Below are 15,337 nucleotides of genomic sequence, written 5' to 3' on the forward strand. Positions count from 1 at the left end.
TTAGCCCAACAGTGCCTGCTGGTAATCCGCAGGGCTCCTGTGCATAACAATGTGACACGAACCCCGGCCCTGACATGACAGGAATGGTGCGCTAGGTGAGGGAGTACGTTATTTTTATTATACAAGGGAGACAACTGCCTGTAAAAAGCGGTGGTCCTCTACTGTGTACCCTAATCCTGCCACATTGCCCGCACCTCACACTGTTTGCCATTTATGAACAAAGATATTCTCACATAAAACCATGAAAGACACGGTACCAGCCTTTCATTCCTGGTGTGCCGACGACTCTGCCATTCAGAGGAGTCGTGGCGGAAACTGCCAGTCAGACTGAAATGCCTGAAAATCTTCCACGCACGAATGGGCCTAAGGGTATGTTTCCACGTTCAGGAAACGCTGCGTGTTTGACGCTGCCTAGAGCCGCAGCGTCAAACACGCAGCGTCCAGATGTTACAAAATAGTGAAGGGGATTTCATGAAATCCCGTCTCCACTATGCATTAAAAGACGCATGCGGCATACCCGCGGAAACGGACATGCGGCGCGCCTTTTAAGAACGCAGCATGTCCTTACAATGCTGAAACAACACAAGGACAACGCAGGTGACCTGCCAGTGACCACAGGTGCAGATTTGGTCAGGATTTTACCTGCATAAAATCCTGATGCAATCCTGAACGTGGACACATACCTTTAATTATCTGAATAGAGCGAAACAGGCGGCAATCATACGATCGCAGTAAGTGTAGCAGAAAATGGACTTGTGTGAGAGTCCGAAGACTCGTCTTTCTGTGGAGCATGGGAACACATGTCCTCCTAGCTGCCTCGCATGGTACGTTTTCTTTTGGCAGTCATCGCTCTGTATCCAGCCATCAGACAGCGCTCTGCTCCCGCGCCGGCTTCCTGTATACATCACAGCTGTCCTGCTCTGCGCGCCGGAGGAAGCCTGTTTGGCAGAGAACCTAACGGCAAGACGGAGTTTTCTTAAATTCCTTTTCTTATGGAATGCAATGAAAGAAAAATAATCTGAAAGTCATGCAGGCGCGCTGGGTTTTTTAAATCCTTTTTAGGACTGACCTGCATGTCACAAAAGTAAGCAAGGCTCGCAGACGCTGGGACCGGCTACGGTGTAAACACTTCCGCCAATACAAGTTATTTCTGCCATCGGGGCCTCACAAAGATTTACCACAAGAACAGCCAGAGGCATTTTGCTGGTGTCTGGGCTTTACTGCAGCCTGTACAATACACCACATGTATGAGGGGAAGAAGAATTATTTTCTGTGGTACTTTTTTTCAGATTCTATCAGTATATAATTATAGGGGCGACCATCTTGTCTGAGCTTCTATTCACAGCGTTTAGAGATGTGCTTTACTGCAGAGACATGGCCATCGGTCTTTTGGAAATGTTCACCAACCTCTCAGGCTGTGAGAAGGATCAGGCATGTCACCTCCGCAGGAAGTGGCCGTATTTGTACTTAGTGTGAACATGCTTCTATGTTAATCCTTTTCAATTGTAAATTGCTGTTGAACATGTTGGCGCTATAGAAATAAAATTATTAGTGACGTTCACTTGTGCAAAGTGTGGTGGAGTGTGTGTATACGTGCAATTCACACCTTCTCACTCACATCCATTGTACACTGTCTGATGGTGCTCTCTGCAATCATGAGGGTGTGTTACTATGATTTGTGCTCTGAGGTTATTGTACAGGTTGGGCCATTTATATGGATACACCTAAATAAAATGGGAATGGTTGGTGATATCAACTTCCTGTTTGTGGCACATTAGTATATGGGATAGGGGAAACTTTTCAAGATGGGTGGTGACTATGGCGGCCATTTTGAAGTCAGCCATTTTAGATCCAACTTTATTTTTTCCAATGGGAAGAGGATCATGTGAGACACATCAAACTTATTAAGATATTCACAAGAAAAACAATGGTGTGCTTGGTTTTAACATAACTTTATTCTTTCATGAGTTATTAACACGTTTATGACCACTTATAAAAAGTGTTCAAAGCGCTGTCCATTGTGTCGGATTGTCAATGCAACCCTCTTCTCCCACTCTTGACACACTGATTGCAACACCACAGCAGAAATGCTAGCACAGGCTTCCAGTATCCGTTGTTTCAGATGCTGCACATCTCGTATCTTCATAGCATAGAGAATTGCCTTCAAATGACCCCAAAGATAAAAGTCTAAGGTCAGATCGGGAGACCTTGGTGGCCATTCAACTAGCCCACGACGACCAATCCACTTTCCAGGAAACTGTTCATGTAGGAATGCTCGGACCTGACACCCAAGGGTCGCACTATTAGGCTCAGTGACCAAAGGAGAAACTGCAAAACTTAAAGGGAACCTGTCACCCCCAAAATCTAAGGTGAGCTAAGACCACCGGCATCAGGTGCTTATCTACATCATTCTGTAATGCTGTAGATAAGCCCCCGATGTATCCTGAAAGATGAGAAAAAGAGGTTATATTACTCATCCAGGGGCGGTCGCGGTTCTGTTCTGGTCCAATGGGCGTCGCAGTCCGGTCTGGGGCCTCCCATCTTCTTACAATGACGTCCTCTTCTTGTGTTCACGCTGCGGTACAGGCGTACTTTGTCTGCCCTGTTGAGGGCAAACTACTGCAGTGCGCAGGCGCCAGGAAAGGTCAGAGAGGCCCAGCGCCTGCGTACTGCAGTACTTTGCTCTGCTCTCAAAAGGGCAAACAAAGTACGCCTGCGCTGGAGCCGCAGCCTGAAGACAAGAAGAGGATGTCCATCATCGTAAGAAAATGGGAGGCCCCGGACAGTACTGCGCCGCCCATCGGATCAGAACACAACCAAGACCACCACTGGGTGAGTATAATCTAACCTCTTTTTCTCATCTTTCAGGTTACATCGAGGGCTTATCTACAGCATTACAGAATGCTGTAGATAAGCTCCTGATGCCGGTGGGCTTAGTTCAACTTCGATTTTGGGGGTGACAGGTTCCCTTTAATAAGAGTGATGTGGAAATCTAGACTACTTTATACTATTAACTAGATGGTGGCCCGATTCTAACAGCCACGTAGTATATTGCACAGCCTACGTAGTATATAGCACAGCGACGTAGTATATAACACAGCCACATAGTATATAGCACAGTGAGGTAGTATATAACACAGCCCATGTAGTATATAACACAGCCACGTAGTATATTGCACAACCACGTAGTATATTGCACAGCCCACGTAGTATATAGCACAGCAAGGTAGTGTATAACACAGCCCACGTAGTATATAGCACAACCACGTAGTATATTGCACAGCCCACATAGTATATAGCACAGTGAGGTAGTATATAACACAGCCCATGTAGTATATAACACAGCCACATAGTATATTACACAGCCACGTAGTATATAGCACAGCAACATATATAACACAGCCCACGCAATATATAAAACAGCCCACGCAGTATATAACACAGCCCACATAGTATATAGCAATGTGTGCACCATATCCCAGTTTAAAAAACAATGAAAATAAAAAATATAGTTATAAACTCACCTTGCATCGGCCCCCGGATCCAGCCGAGGTCTTTACCGATGCTCGTCGCAACGCTCCTTTCCCAGTAATGCCTTGCGGCAATAACCCGTGATCATGCAGCGGTCTCGCGAGACCACCACGTGGTCTCGGGTCATTGCCGCAATGCATTCTTGGGACTGGAGCGTCGCGAGGAGCGGGAAAGGCTGGCGGGGACGGCGGCGGACGGTGAGAATATAATGTTTTTTGTTATTATTTTTAACATGTTTTTACTATTGATACTGCATAGGCAGCATCAATAGTAAAAAGTGAAGTGGTAAATCCCGCCCCAATATCGCTGATTGGTCGCGGCCGACCATGCGCGACCAATCAGCGACCCAGGATTTCCGTTACAGAAGTTACAAACAGACAGAAGTACCCCTTAGACAAATATATATAGACTGATGGTGGCCCGATTCTAACGCATTGGGTATTCTAGAATATGTATGTAGTTTATTTATGAAGTTTTCAGAATAATGCAATTTATACACAGGATTTGGCTGGCCGTGACCAATTAGCGAAGCGTGGTTCAAATCCCGCACCAATTTGCGGCTGGATTGCGCCTGTCGCTGATTGTTCGCCGGCCAGCGAACAATCAGTGAAGCCAGGGCCTGTTCCAGGTTTTTGAGGGCCCTGGGCGAAAGAGTCTCAGTGAGCCCCCCTCTTTAACATATACCACGATTCATGGTGCACAGATACAGCAGAGAAATATAGCACAACCCTCGTAGCATATAACACAGCCCTCGTAGCATATAGCATAGCCCTCGTAGCATATAGCACAGCTCACGTAGCATATAGCACAGCCACGTAGCATATCGCGCAGCCACGTAGCATATCACACAGCCACGTAGTATATAGCACAGCCCACGCAGTATATAGCACAGCCCATGCAGTATACAGCACAGCCCACATAGTATATAGCACAGCCCAATTAGTATATACCACAGCCCACGCAGTACAGTCATGGACAAAAATTTTGAGAATGAGACAAATATTAATTTTTCCAAAGTCTACTGCTTTATTTTTTCTAATGGCAATTTGCATATAATCCTGAATGTCAGAGTGATCAGCTTAACAGCAATTACTGTACTTGCAAAGTCAATATTTGCCCAGAAAATGAACTTTAACCCCCAAAACACATTTCAACATCATTGCAGTCCCGCCTTAAAAGGAGCAGCTAACATCGTTTTAGTGATTGATCCATTAACACAGGTGTGGGTGTTGATGAGGACAGGGCTGGCGATCAATCAGTCATGATTAAGTAAGAATGACATCACTGGACACTTTAAAAGGAGGCTGGTGCTTGGTATCATTGTTTCTCTTCAGTTAACCATGGTTATCTCTAAAGAAACACGTGCAGCCATCATTGCACTGCACAAAAATGGCCTAACAGGGAAGAGTATCGCAGCTACAAAGATTGCACCTCAGTCAACAATCTATCGCATCATCAAGAACTTCAAGGAGAGAGCTTCCATTGTTGTCAAAATGGCTCCAGGGCGCCCAAGAAAGACCAGCAAGCGCCAGGACCGCATCTTAAAACTGTTTCAGCTGCGGGATCGGACTACCAGCAGTGCCGAGCTTGCTCAGGAATGGCAGCAGGCTGGTGTGAGTGCTTCTGCACGCACTGTGAGGCGGAGACTCTTTGAGCAAGGCCTGGTTTCAAGGAGGGCAGCAAAGAAGCCACTTCTCTCCAGAAAAACCATCAGGGACCGACTGATATTCTGCAAAAGGTACAGGGAGTGGACTGCTGAGGACTGGGGCAAAGTCATTTTCTCTGATGAATCCCCTTTTCGATTGTTTGGGACATCTGGAAAACAGCTTATTCGGAGAAGAGGTGAGCGATACCACCAGTCTTGTCTCATGCCAACTGTAAAGCATCCTGAAACCATTCATGTGTGGGGTTGCTTCTCAGCCAAGGGAATCGGCTCACTCACAGTCTTGCCTAAAAACACAGCCATGAGTAAAGAATGGTACCAGAATGTCCTCCAAGAGCAACTTCTCCCAACCGTCCAAGAGCAGTTTGGCGCCCAACAATGCCTTTTCCAGCATGATGGAGCACCTTGCCATAAAGCAAAGGTGATAACTAAATGGCTAATGGAACAGAGATTTTGGGTCCATGGCCTGGAAACTCCCCAGATCTAAATCCCATTTTGTGGTCAATCATCAAGAGACGGGTGGACAAACAAAAAACAACAAATGCTGGCAAAATGCAAGCATTGATCATGCAAGAATGGACTGCTATCAGTCAGGATTTGGTCCAGAAGTTGATTGAGAGCATGCCAGGGAGAATTGCAGAGGTCTTGAAGAAGAAGGGTCAACACTGCAAATATTGACTTGCTGCATTAACTGTTATGGCTGGCAATCAGGCAACACAGCGTGCAGTAATCAGCGCACATACAGAGATCTGGCAATAACCAAAAACAATAGGACGAGCTCTGAGACGTGGAATCTCTGTAGACTGCAGTACCTGATCTATCCTCACACAACTATAAGCAGCAGTGGATTGCGCCTAACAACTACCTATGCAACTCGGCACTGCCTGAGGAGCTGACTAGCCTGAAGATAGAAATACAAGCCTGACTTACCTCAGAGAAATACCCCAAAGGAATAGGCAGCCCCCCACATATAATGACTGTTAGCAAGATGAAAAGACAAACGTAGGAATGAAATAGATTCAGCAAAGTGAGGCCCGATATTCTAGACAGAGCGAGGATAGCAAAGAGAACTATGCAGTCTACAAAAAACCCTAAAACGAAAACCACGCAAAGGGGCAAAAAGACCCACCGTGCCGAACTAACAGCACGGCGGTGCACCCCTCTGCTTCTCAGAGCTTCCAGCAAAAGACAATAGCAAGCTGGACAGAAAAAAACAGAAAACAAACTAGAAGCACTTATCTAGCAGAGCAGCAGGCCCAAGGGAAGATGCAGTAGCTCAGATCCAACACTGGAACATTGACAAGGAGCAAGGAAGACAGACTCAGGTGGAGCTAAATAGCAAGGCAGCCAACGAGCTCACCAAAACACCTGAGGGAGGAAGCCCAGAGACTGCAATACCACTTGTGACCACAGAAGTGAACTCAGCCACAGAATTCACAACAGTACCCCCCCCTTGAGGAGGGGTCACCGAACCCTCACCAGAACCCCCAGGCCGACCAGGATGAGCCACATGAAAGGCACGAACAAGATCTGGGGCATGGACATCAGAGGCAAAAACCCAGGAATTATCTTCCTGAGCATAACCCTTCCATTTGACCAGATACTGGAGTTTCCGTCTAGAGACACGAGAATCCAAAATCTTCTCCACAATATACTCCAATTCCCCCTCCACCAAAACAGGGGCAGGAGGCTCCACAGATGGAACCATAGGTGCCACGTATCTCCTCAACAACGACCTATGGAATACATTATGTATGGAAAAGGAGTCTGGGAGGGTCAGACGAAAAGACACCGGATTGAGAATCTCAGAAATCCTATACGGACCAATAAAACGAGGTTTAAATTTAGGAGAGGAAACCTTCATAGGAATATGACGAGAAGATAACCAAACCAAATCCCCAACACGAAGTCGGGGTCCCACACGGCGTCTGCGATTAGCGAAAAGCTGAGCCTTCTCCTGGGACAAGGTCAAATTGTCCACTACCTGAGTCCAGATCTGCTGCAACCTGTCCACCACAGAATCCACACCAGGACAGTCCGAAGACTCAACCTGTCCTGAAGAGAAACGAGGATGGAACCCAGAATTGCAGAAAAATGGAGAGACCAAGGTAGCCGAGCTGGCCCGATTATTAAGGGCGAACTCAGCCAACGGCAAAAATGACACCCAATCATCCTGGTCAGCGGAAACAAAACATCTCAGATATGTTTCCAAGGTCTGATTGGTTCGTTCGGTCTGGCCATTAGTCTGAGGATGGAAGGCCGAGGAGAAAGATAGGTCAATGCCCATCCTACCACAAAAGGCTCGCCAGAACCTCGAGACAAACTGGGAACCTCTGTCAGAAACAATATTCTCAGGAATGCCATGTAAACGAACCACATGCTGGAAGAACAAAGGCACCAAATCAGAGGAGGAAGGCAATTTAACCAAGGGCACCAGATGGACCATTTTAGAAAAGCGATCACAGACCACCCAAATGACCGACATTTTTTGAGAAACGGGAAGGTCAGAAATGAAATCCATCGAAATATGTGTCCAAGGCCTCTTCGGGACCGGCAAGGGCAAAAGCAACCCACTGGCACGTGAACAGCAGGGCTTAGCCCTAGCACAAATTCCACAGGACTGCACAAAAGCACGCACATCCCGTGACAGAGATGGCCACCAGAAGGATCTAGCAACCAACTCCCTGGTACCAAAGATTCCTGGATGACCGGCCAGCACCGAACAATGAAGTTCAGAGATAACTTTACTAGTCCACCTATCAGGGACGAACAGTTTCTCGGCCGGACAACGATCAGGTTTATTAGCCTGAAATTTCTGCAACACTCTCCGCAAATCAGGGGAGATGGCAGACACAATGACTCCTTCCTTGAGGATACTCGCCGGCTCAGATAACCCCGGAGAGTCGGGCACAAAACTCCTAGACAGAGCATCCGCCTTCACATTTTTAGAGCCCGGAAGGTATGAAATCACAAAATCAAAACGAGCAAAAAATAACGACCAACGGGCCTGTCTAGGATTCAAGCGCTTGGCAGACTCGAGATAAGTCAAGTTCTTATGATCAGTCAATACCACCACGCGATGCTTAGCACCCTCAAGCCAATGACGCCACTCCTCGAATGCCCACTTCATGGCCAGCAACTCTCGGTTGCCCACATCATAATTACGCTCAGCAGCAGAAAATTTCCTGGAAAAGAAAGCACATGGTTTGAACACTGAGCAACCAGAACCTCTCTGTGACAAAACCGCCCCTGCACCAATCTCAGAAGCATCAACCTCGACCTGGAACGGAAGAGAAACATCAGGTTGACACAACACAGGGGCACAGCAAAAACGACGCTTCAACTCCTGAAAAGCTTCCACGGCAGTAGAAGACCAATTAACCAAATCAGCACCCTTCTTGGTCAAATCGGTCAATGGTCTGGCAATGCTAGAAAAATTACAGATGAAGCGACGATAAAAATTAGCAAAGCCCAGGAATTTCTGCAGACTTTTTAGAGATGTCGGCTGAGTCCAATCCTGGATGGCCTGAACCTTAACCGGATCCATCTCGATAGTAGAAGGGGAAAAGATGAACCCCAAAAATGAAACTTTCTGCACACCGAAGAGACACTTTGATCCCTTCACGAACAAGGAATTAGCACGCAGTACCTGGAAAACCATTCTGACTTGCTTCACATGAGACTCCCAATCATCTGAGAAGATCAAAATGTCATCCAAGTAAACAATCAAGAATTTATCCAGATACTCACGGAAAATGTCATGCATAAAAGACTGAAAAACAGATGGAGCATTGGCAAGTCCGAACGGCATCACCAGATACTCAAAATGACCCTCGGGCGTATTAAATGCCGTTTTCCATTCAGCTCCCTGCCTGATTCTCACCAGATTATACGCACCACGAAGATCAATCTTAGTAAACCAACTAGCCCCCTTAATCCGAGCAAACAAGTCAGAAATCAATGGCAAGGGATACTGAAACTTAACAGTGATCTTATTAAGAAGGCGGTAATCAATACACGGTCTTAGCGAACCATCCTTCTTGGCTACAAAAAAGAACCCTGCTCCCAATGGTGACGACGATGGGCGAATATGTCCCTTCTCCAGGGACTCCTTCACATAACTGCGCATAGCGGTGTGTTCAGGTACGGACAAATTAAATAAACGACCCTTAGGGAATTTACTACCAGGAATCAAATCGATAGCACAATCACAATTCCTATGCGGAGGTAGGGCATCAGACTTGGACTCTTCAAATACATCCTGAAAGTCCGACAAGAACTCTGGGATGTCAGAAGGAATGGATGACGAAATAGACAAAAATGGAACATCACCATGTACTCCCTGACAACCCCAGCTGGTTACCGACATAGAGTTCCAATCCAATACTGGATTATGGGTTTGTAGCCATGGCAACCCCAACACGACCACATCATGCAAATTATGCAGTACCAGAAAGCGAATAACTTCCTGATGTGCAGGAGCCATGCACATGGTCAGCTGGGCCCAGTACTGAGGCTTATTCTTGGCCAAAGGTGTAGCATCAATTCCTCTCAACGGAATAGGACACCGCAAAGGCTCCAAGAAAAATCCACAACGTTTAGCATAATCCAAATCCATCAGATTCAGGGCAGCGCCTGAATCCACAAACGCCATGACAGAATACGATGACAAAGAGCACATTAAGGTAATGGACAAAAGGAATTTGGACTGTACAGTACCAATAACGGCAGAGCTATCGAACCGCCTAGTGCGTTTAGGACAATTAGAAATAGCATGAGTAGAATCACCACAATAGAAACACAGTCTGTTCAGACGTCTGTGTTCTTGCCGTTCTACTTTAGTCATAGTCCTGTCGCACTGCATAGGCTCAGGTTTACTCTCAGGCAGTACCGCCAGATGGTGCACAGATTTACGCTCGCGCAAGCGACGACCGATCTGAATGGCCAAGGACATAGACTCATTCAAACCAGCAGGCATAGGAAATCCCACCATTACATCCTTAAGAGCTTCAGAGAGACCCTTTCTGAACAAAGCCGCTAGTGCAGATTCATTCCACAGAGTGAGTACTGACCATTTCCTAAATTTCTGACAATATACTTCTACATCATCCTGACCCTGGCATAAAGCCAGCAGATTTTTCTCAGCCTGATCCACTGAATTAGGCTCATCGTAAAGCAATCCGAGCGCCAGGAAAAATGCATCAACATTACTCAATGCAGAATCTCCTGGTGCAAGAGAAAACGCCCAGTCCTGTGGGTCGCCGCGCAAAAAAGAAATAATAATCAAAACCTGTTGAATAGGATTACCAGAAGAATGAGGTTTCAAGGCCAAAAATAGCTTACAATTATTTCTGAAGCTCAGGAACTTAGTTCTGTCACCAAAAAACAAATCAGGAATCGGAATTCTTGGTTCTAGCATCGATTTCTGATCAATAGTATCTTGAATCTTTTGTACATTTACAACGAGATTATCCATTGAGGAGCACAGAGCCTGAATATCCATGTCCACAGCTGTGTCCTGAAGCACTCTAATGTCTAGGGGAAAAAAAAGACTGAAGACAGAGCTAAGAAAAAAAAATGATGTCAGGATTTCTTTTTTCCCTCTATTGGGAATCATTGGTGTGGCTCCTTGTACTGTTATGGCTGGCAATCAGGCAACACAGCGTGCAGTAATCAGCGCACATACAGAGATCTGGCAATAACCAAAAACAATAGGACGAGCTCTGAGACGTGGAATCTCTGTAGACTGCAGTACCTGATCTATCCTCACACAACTATAAGCAGCAGTGGATTGCGCCTATCACTACCTATGCAACTCGGCACTGCCTGAGGAGCTGACTAGCCTGAAGATAGAAATACAAGCCTGACTTACCTCAGAGAAATACCCCAAAGGAATAGGCAGCCCCCCACATATAATGACTGTTAGCAAGATGAAAAGACAAACGTAGGAATGAAATAGATTCAGCAAAGTGAGGCCCGATATTCTAGACAGAGCGAGGATAGCAAAGAGAACTATGCAGTCTACAAAAAACCCTAAAACGAAAACCACGCAAAGGGGCAAAAAGACCCACCGTGCCGAACTAACAGCACGGCGGTGCACCCCTCTGCTTCTCAGAGCTTCCAGCAAAAGACAATAGCAAGCTGGACAGAAAAAAACAGAAAACAAACTAGAAGCACTTATCTAGCAGAGCAGCAGGCCCAAGGAAAGATGCAGTAGCTCAGATCCAACACTGGAACATTGACAAGGAGCAAGGAAGACAGACTCAGGTGGAGCTAAATAGCAAGGCAGCCAACGAGCTCACCAAAACACCTGAGGGAGGAAGCCCAGAGACTGCAATACCACTTGTGACCACAGAAGTGAACTCAGCCACAGAATTCACAACAATTAACTCATTCTAACTGCCAATATAACCTATTGGTACTCATAATGATTGCAATTATATTTCTGTATGTGATATAAACATCAGACAAACACTAATGAAAACCAGAGGGCAGCAGATCATGTGAAAATATAATTTTGGTGTCATTCTCAAAATTTTTGGCCATGACTGTATATAACACAGGCCACGTAGTATGTAACAGTCCACGTAGTATATAGCACAGCCACTTAGTATATTGCCCAGCCACGTAGTACATAGCACAGCCCGCGTAGTATATAACACAACCACGTAGTATATAGCACAGCCCACGTAGTATATAACACAGCCACGTAGAATATAGAACAGCCCACGTAGTATATAACACAGTCCACGCAGTATATAGCAGTGTGGGCACTATATCCGTTAAAAAGAATTAAAATAATAGTTAGGCTACGTTCACATTTGCATTGTGCGCCGCTGCGTCGGCGACGCAACGCAAATAAAAACGCACCAAAACGCACGCTAAAACGCTGCGTTTTGCGACGCATACGTCCTTTTTTGCCGAAATTTGGACGCAAAAAAAATGCAACTTGTTGCGTTTTCTGCGCCCAATGCTTGCGGCAAAAAAAACGCATGCGTCGCACAATGCATGTCCATGTGCCCCCCATGTTAAATATAGCGGCGCATGATGCATGCGTCGCCGCTGCGGCGCCCGACGCAAACACGCAAAACGCTAATGTGAACGTACACTTATATACTCACTTTCCGGCGGCCCCCAGATCCAGGCCAGGCATTAAGCGATCCTCCTCGCGACGCTCCGGTCCCAAGAATACATTGCAATGTATGGAGGGGAGCGTCGTGAGGAGCGAGAAAGGCGCCGGAAGGTGAGAATATAACGATTTTTTATTATTTTTAACATTAGATCTATTTACTATTGATGCTGCATAGGCAGCATCAATAGTAAAAAGGTGGTCACACAAGGTTAATAGCAGCGTGACTGCGTTACACTGCGGCATAACGTGGTGTAACGCAGCCATTAACCCTGTGTGAGCGCTGACTGGATGGGAGTAGGAATGGGCGGATTCGCGGCCGGACTGTGCCCGTTGCTGATTGGTCGCAGCCAGCAGGGATTTCTGTGACAGACGGACGGAAGGAGCCCTTAGACGATTATATAGATGGGGTGGCGCAATAGTTTCATGCTGAGGGTATAGGGTCACACCAGTATATTTCCTCTGAGAGAATCAAGACCGTGAAAATCGCACCGCACACTGATGTCATCCGAGTGCAGTCTGACGTTTTCCACAAGCTCAGACACATGGCAGAGTCGTGCGATCAGAATATTCGATCAAACTGGGGCAGGTAGCCATTGTTTCCTCTGTCCAAGGAAAAAATAAGGACCCGTGCACAGCCCCGTAGACGAACACTGGCTTGAGTGTGATGTTCTGCGGGGAGTTGTGCCCCTGCCCTTGGGGTAAAGGTGGCTCAGTAGGGCCTGGCATTATCCCCTCCAGCAGCGGCGGGTGCAGGCGGCGCCGGGCAGTGCAGTTCCGGCAGCGGCCACCAGTCTCCGTGCGATCGTGTGCGGTGCCAGCAGCCGGATAATGGCGGATTGCTGGGCGCCCACCGATGCCATCACTTCTCCCAGGGATCGGTTACATCTCTAACACTGCGGGAAGCCCCATTACAGGGAATAACCCTTCACACGCCATGCCGGCCGCGGACCCACGACCACGGTGCCCATACAGCACCGGTTTATACTCTGAAAGCCTCGTACACATTTCTGCTTTATTACATATAAAAATCCGCGGCAGAGATTGTCGGCTGCGACTTTCCGGAGTCGCGTCCCTGCGGAGGCACATGGCGCAGGGTGACCTCGGCCACACTGTACAGATAGCAGAGCGGATTGTAGTGCGCGGCTCCTCTGCTGTGACTGTCCCCGGCCCGTCCAGGAGAGGATGTACCGGCGGAGGCGCCATCCCCGGCAGTGCAGGAGCAGCACACGTGTGTAGCTGACGGAGAAGGGCCGGAGTGTGGACTCCACAGTGCGGCACATGGGCCGGCGCCGAAGAGCAGTTCACGTGGTAGTCCGCCCTTCCTGTAGTCCGGCACGGAGGCCGCTGCTGGCGGAGGACATCGTGGCTGCTCCCGGGAGTGTGCGGAGCCCCGGGCACAGGTCAGATGATGGCGGCCGCCGTGATCTCCCGTTGTATTTCCGCGTCCCGCATTGTCAGCGCTCGCTGCTTCCTCCCCATTATAACCTGGTCATGTGTCAGCAGTGACGCACGGAGAAGCATGCGACATCTGCGCGGCACGTCACACATTCCCCACCAGCAGTAATGTGGAGGAAGCGACTGACAAGTCTAACCAGTCGTACGTGTCTGTTTATACGGCACTTCTGTGGTGATGACAGAACACACATGTCGCAATATTACCGCGCCCTATAAAGAAGCCTGTCGGGATTGGGGGAGGGGGTCGCGCAGTGTGAGTGTGGTGTGCGCCCCCATGCTCCCTGACTGGGCACAAGCCTGCAGCGGGCACACCACAGCCTCACCACTGCTTATAAATCAGGATGGCCGAACGTGGGGGCTCAACCTCTAGGACCCTGTGAATGGGACAAGCACCAGGCACAGCCCCCGTCTGTCTGAGCCCTCGGACCTGTGTAACGATGTGGCCCATTGTTAGGCTACGTTCACATTAGCGTTGCGCGCCGGCGACGCAACGGCAACGCGACGCACAAAAAAACCGCGCGCAAACGCACGCAAAAACGCTGCGTTTTGCGACGCGTGCATCGTTTTTTGACGAAAATCGGACGCACGAAAAATGCAACTTGTTGCATTTTCTTGCGTCCGACGCTAGCGTCGGAAACGACGCACGTGTCGGAAAACGCACCAAAAAAACCGCACGGGTCCCCCATGTTAAAGATAGGGGCGCGTCGCCGACGCAACAGCGACGCACATTAGCGGAACGCTAATGTGAACGTAGCCTTAGTGCTTTCTTGTAGGGGAAGGGGGTGCAGTGGTCAGATCCTACTAACCATCAATCACTGGTGGTCTAGCCTAATGGGAGACATCAAAATAAGGGTATGTGCACATGTTGCAGATTCTGCCGCAGCGGATTTGGAAAAACCACAGTGCAAAATCACTGCGGTTTTCACGCAGTTTCTTCTGCGGATTCCTCTGCGGGTTTTCAACTGCACTTTCCTATTGGTGCAGGTTGAAAACCGCTGCGGAATCCGCAGAAAGAAGTGACATGCTACTTTTTTTCCGCATCGTTTCCGCGCGGCTTTTTCCGCAGCGTGTGCACAGTGGTTTTTGTTTTCCATAGGGTTACATGGTACTGTACACCGCATGGAAAACTGCTGCGGATCCGCAGCGTCAAAACCGCTGCGGATCCACAGCAAAAACCGCAACGTGTGCACACAGCCTAAGGCTTCTTTCACACTAGCGTCGGGCCCGGCCCGTCGCAGTGCGTCGGGCCGAGGTTACCGACGCTAGCGTTGCCTCCGCCGCACAACGGGTGCAGCGGATGCTGCTTTTCAGCGCATCCGCTGCCCCATTGTGAGGTGCGGGGAGGTGGGGGAGGAGTTCCGGCCGCGCATGCGCGGTCGGAAAAGACGGTCCGTCGGCTGCAAAAAATGTTACATGGAACGTTTTTTGCGGCCGACGGTCGGCCGAAAAACGGCGCAACCGTCGCGCGACGGTTGCGACGTGTGGCAATCCGTCGCAATGCGTCGCGTAATGTTAGTCAATGGAGAAAAAACGCATCCTGCAAACACTTTTGCAGG

At 48.2% G+C, this 15,337-nt stretch overlaps 1 protein-coding gene and 1 long non-coding RNA gene across 2 annotated transcripts in view; one reads left to right on the forward strand and one right to left on the reverse strand.

Moving 5' to 3' along the window:
• Positions 1–1,945: 1,945 nt before the first annotated feature.
• The window catches only part of LOC138673049 (uncharacterized), a 132,053-nt gene continuing 118,661 nt past the window's right edge, over positions 1,946–15,337 (reverse strand). Inside the window, exon 4 of the long non-coding RNA XR_011319806.1 lies at positions 1,946–2,161. This is a non-coding gene — a long non-coding RNA (uncharacterized lncRNA). The remainder of the gene's footprint in view (positions 2,162–15,337) is intronic.
• The window catches only part of BCOR (BCL6 corepressor), a 199,204-nt gene continuing 196,779 nt past the window's right edge, over positions 12,913–15,337 (forward strand). The window contains exon 1 of the mRNA XM_069761606.1: positions 12,913–13,726. The gene's annotated coding sequence lies outside the window, so the exon portion shown is untranslated. The remainder of the gene's footprint in view (positions 13,727–15,337) is intronic.

The sequence above is a fragment of the Ranitomeya imitator genome, chromosome 3, assembly GCF_032444005.1.
Source record: "Ranitomeya imitator isolate aRanImi1 chromosome 3, aRanImi1.pri, whole genome shotgun sequence".
Classification (NCBI taxonomy): Eukaryota; Metazoa; Chordata; class Amphibia; order Anura; family Dendrobatidae; genus Ranitomeya; species Ranitomeya imitator.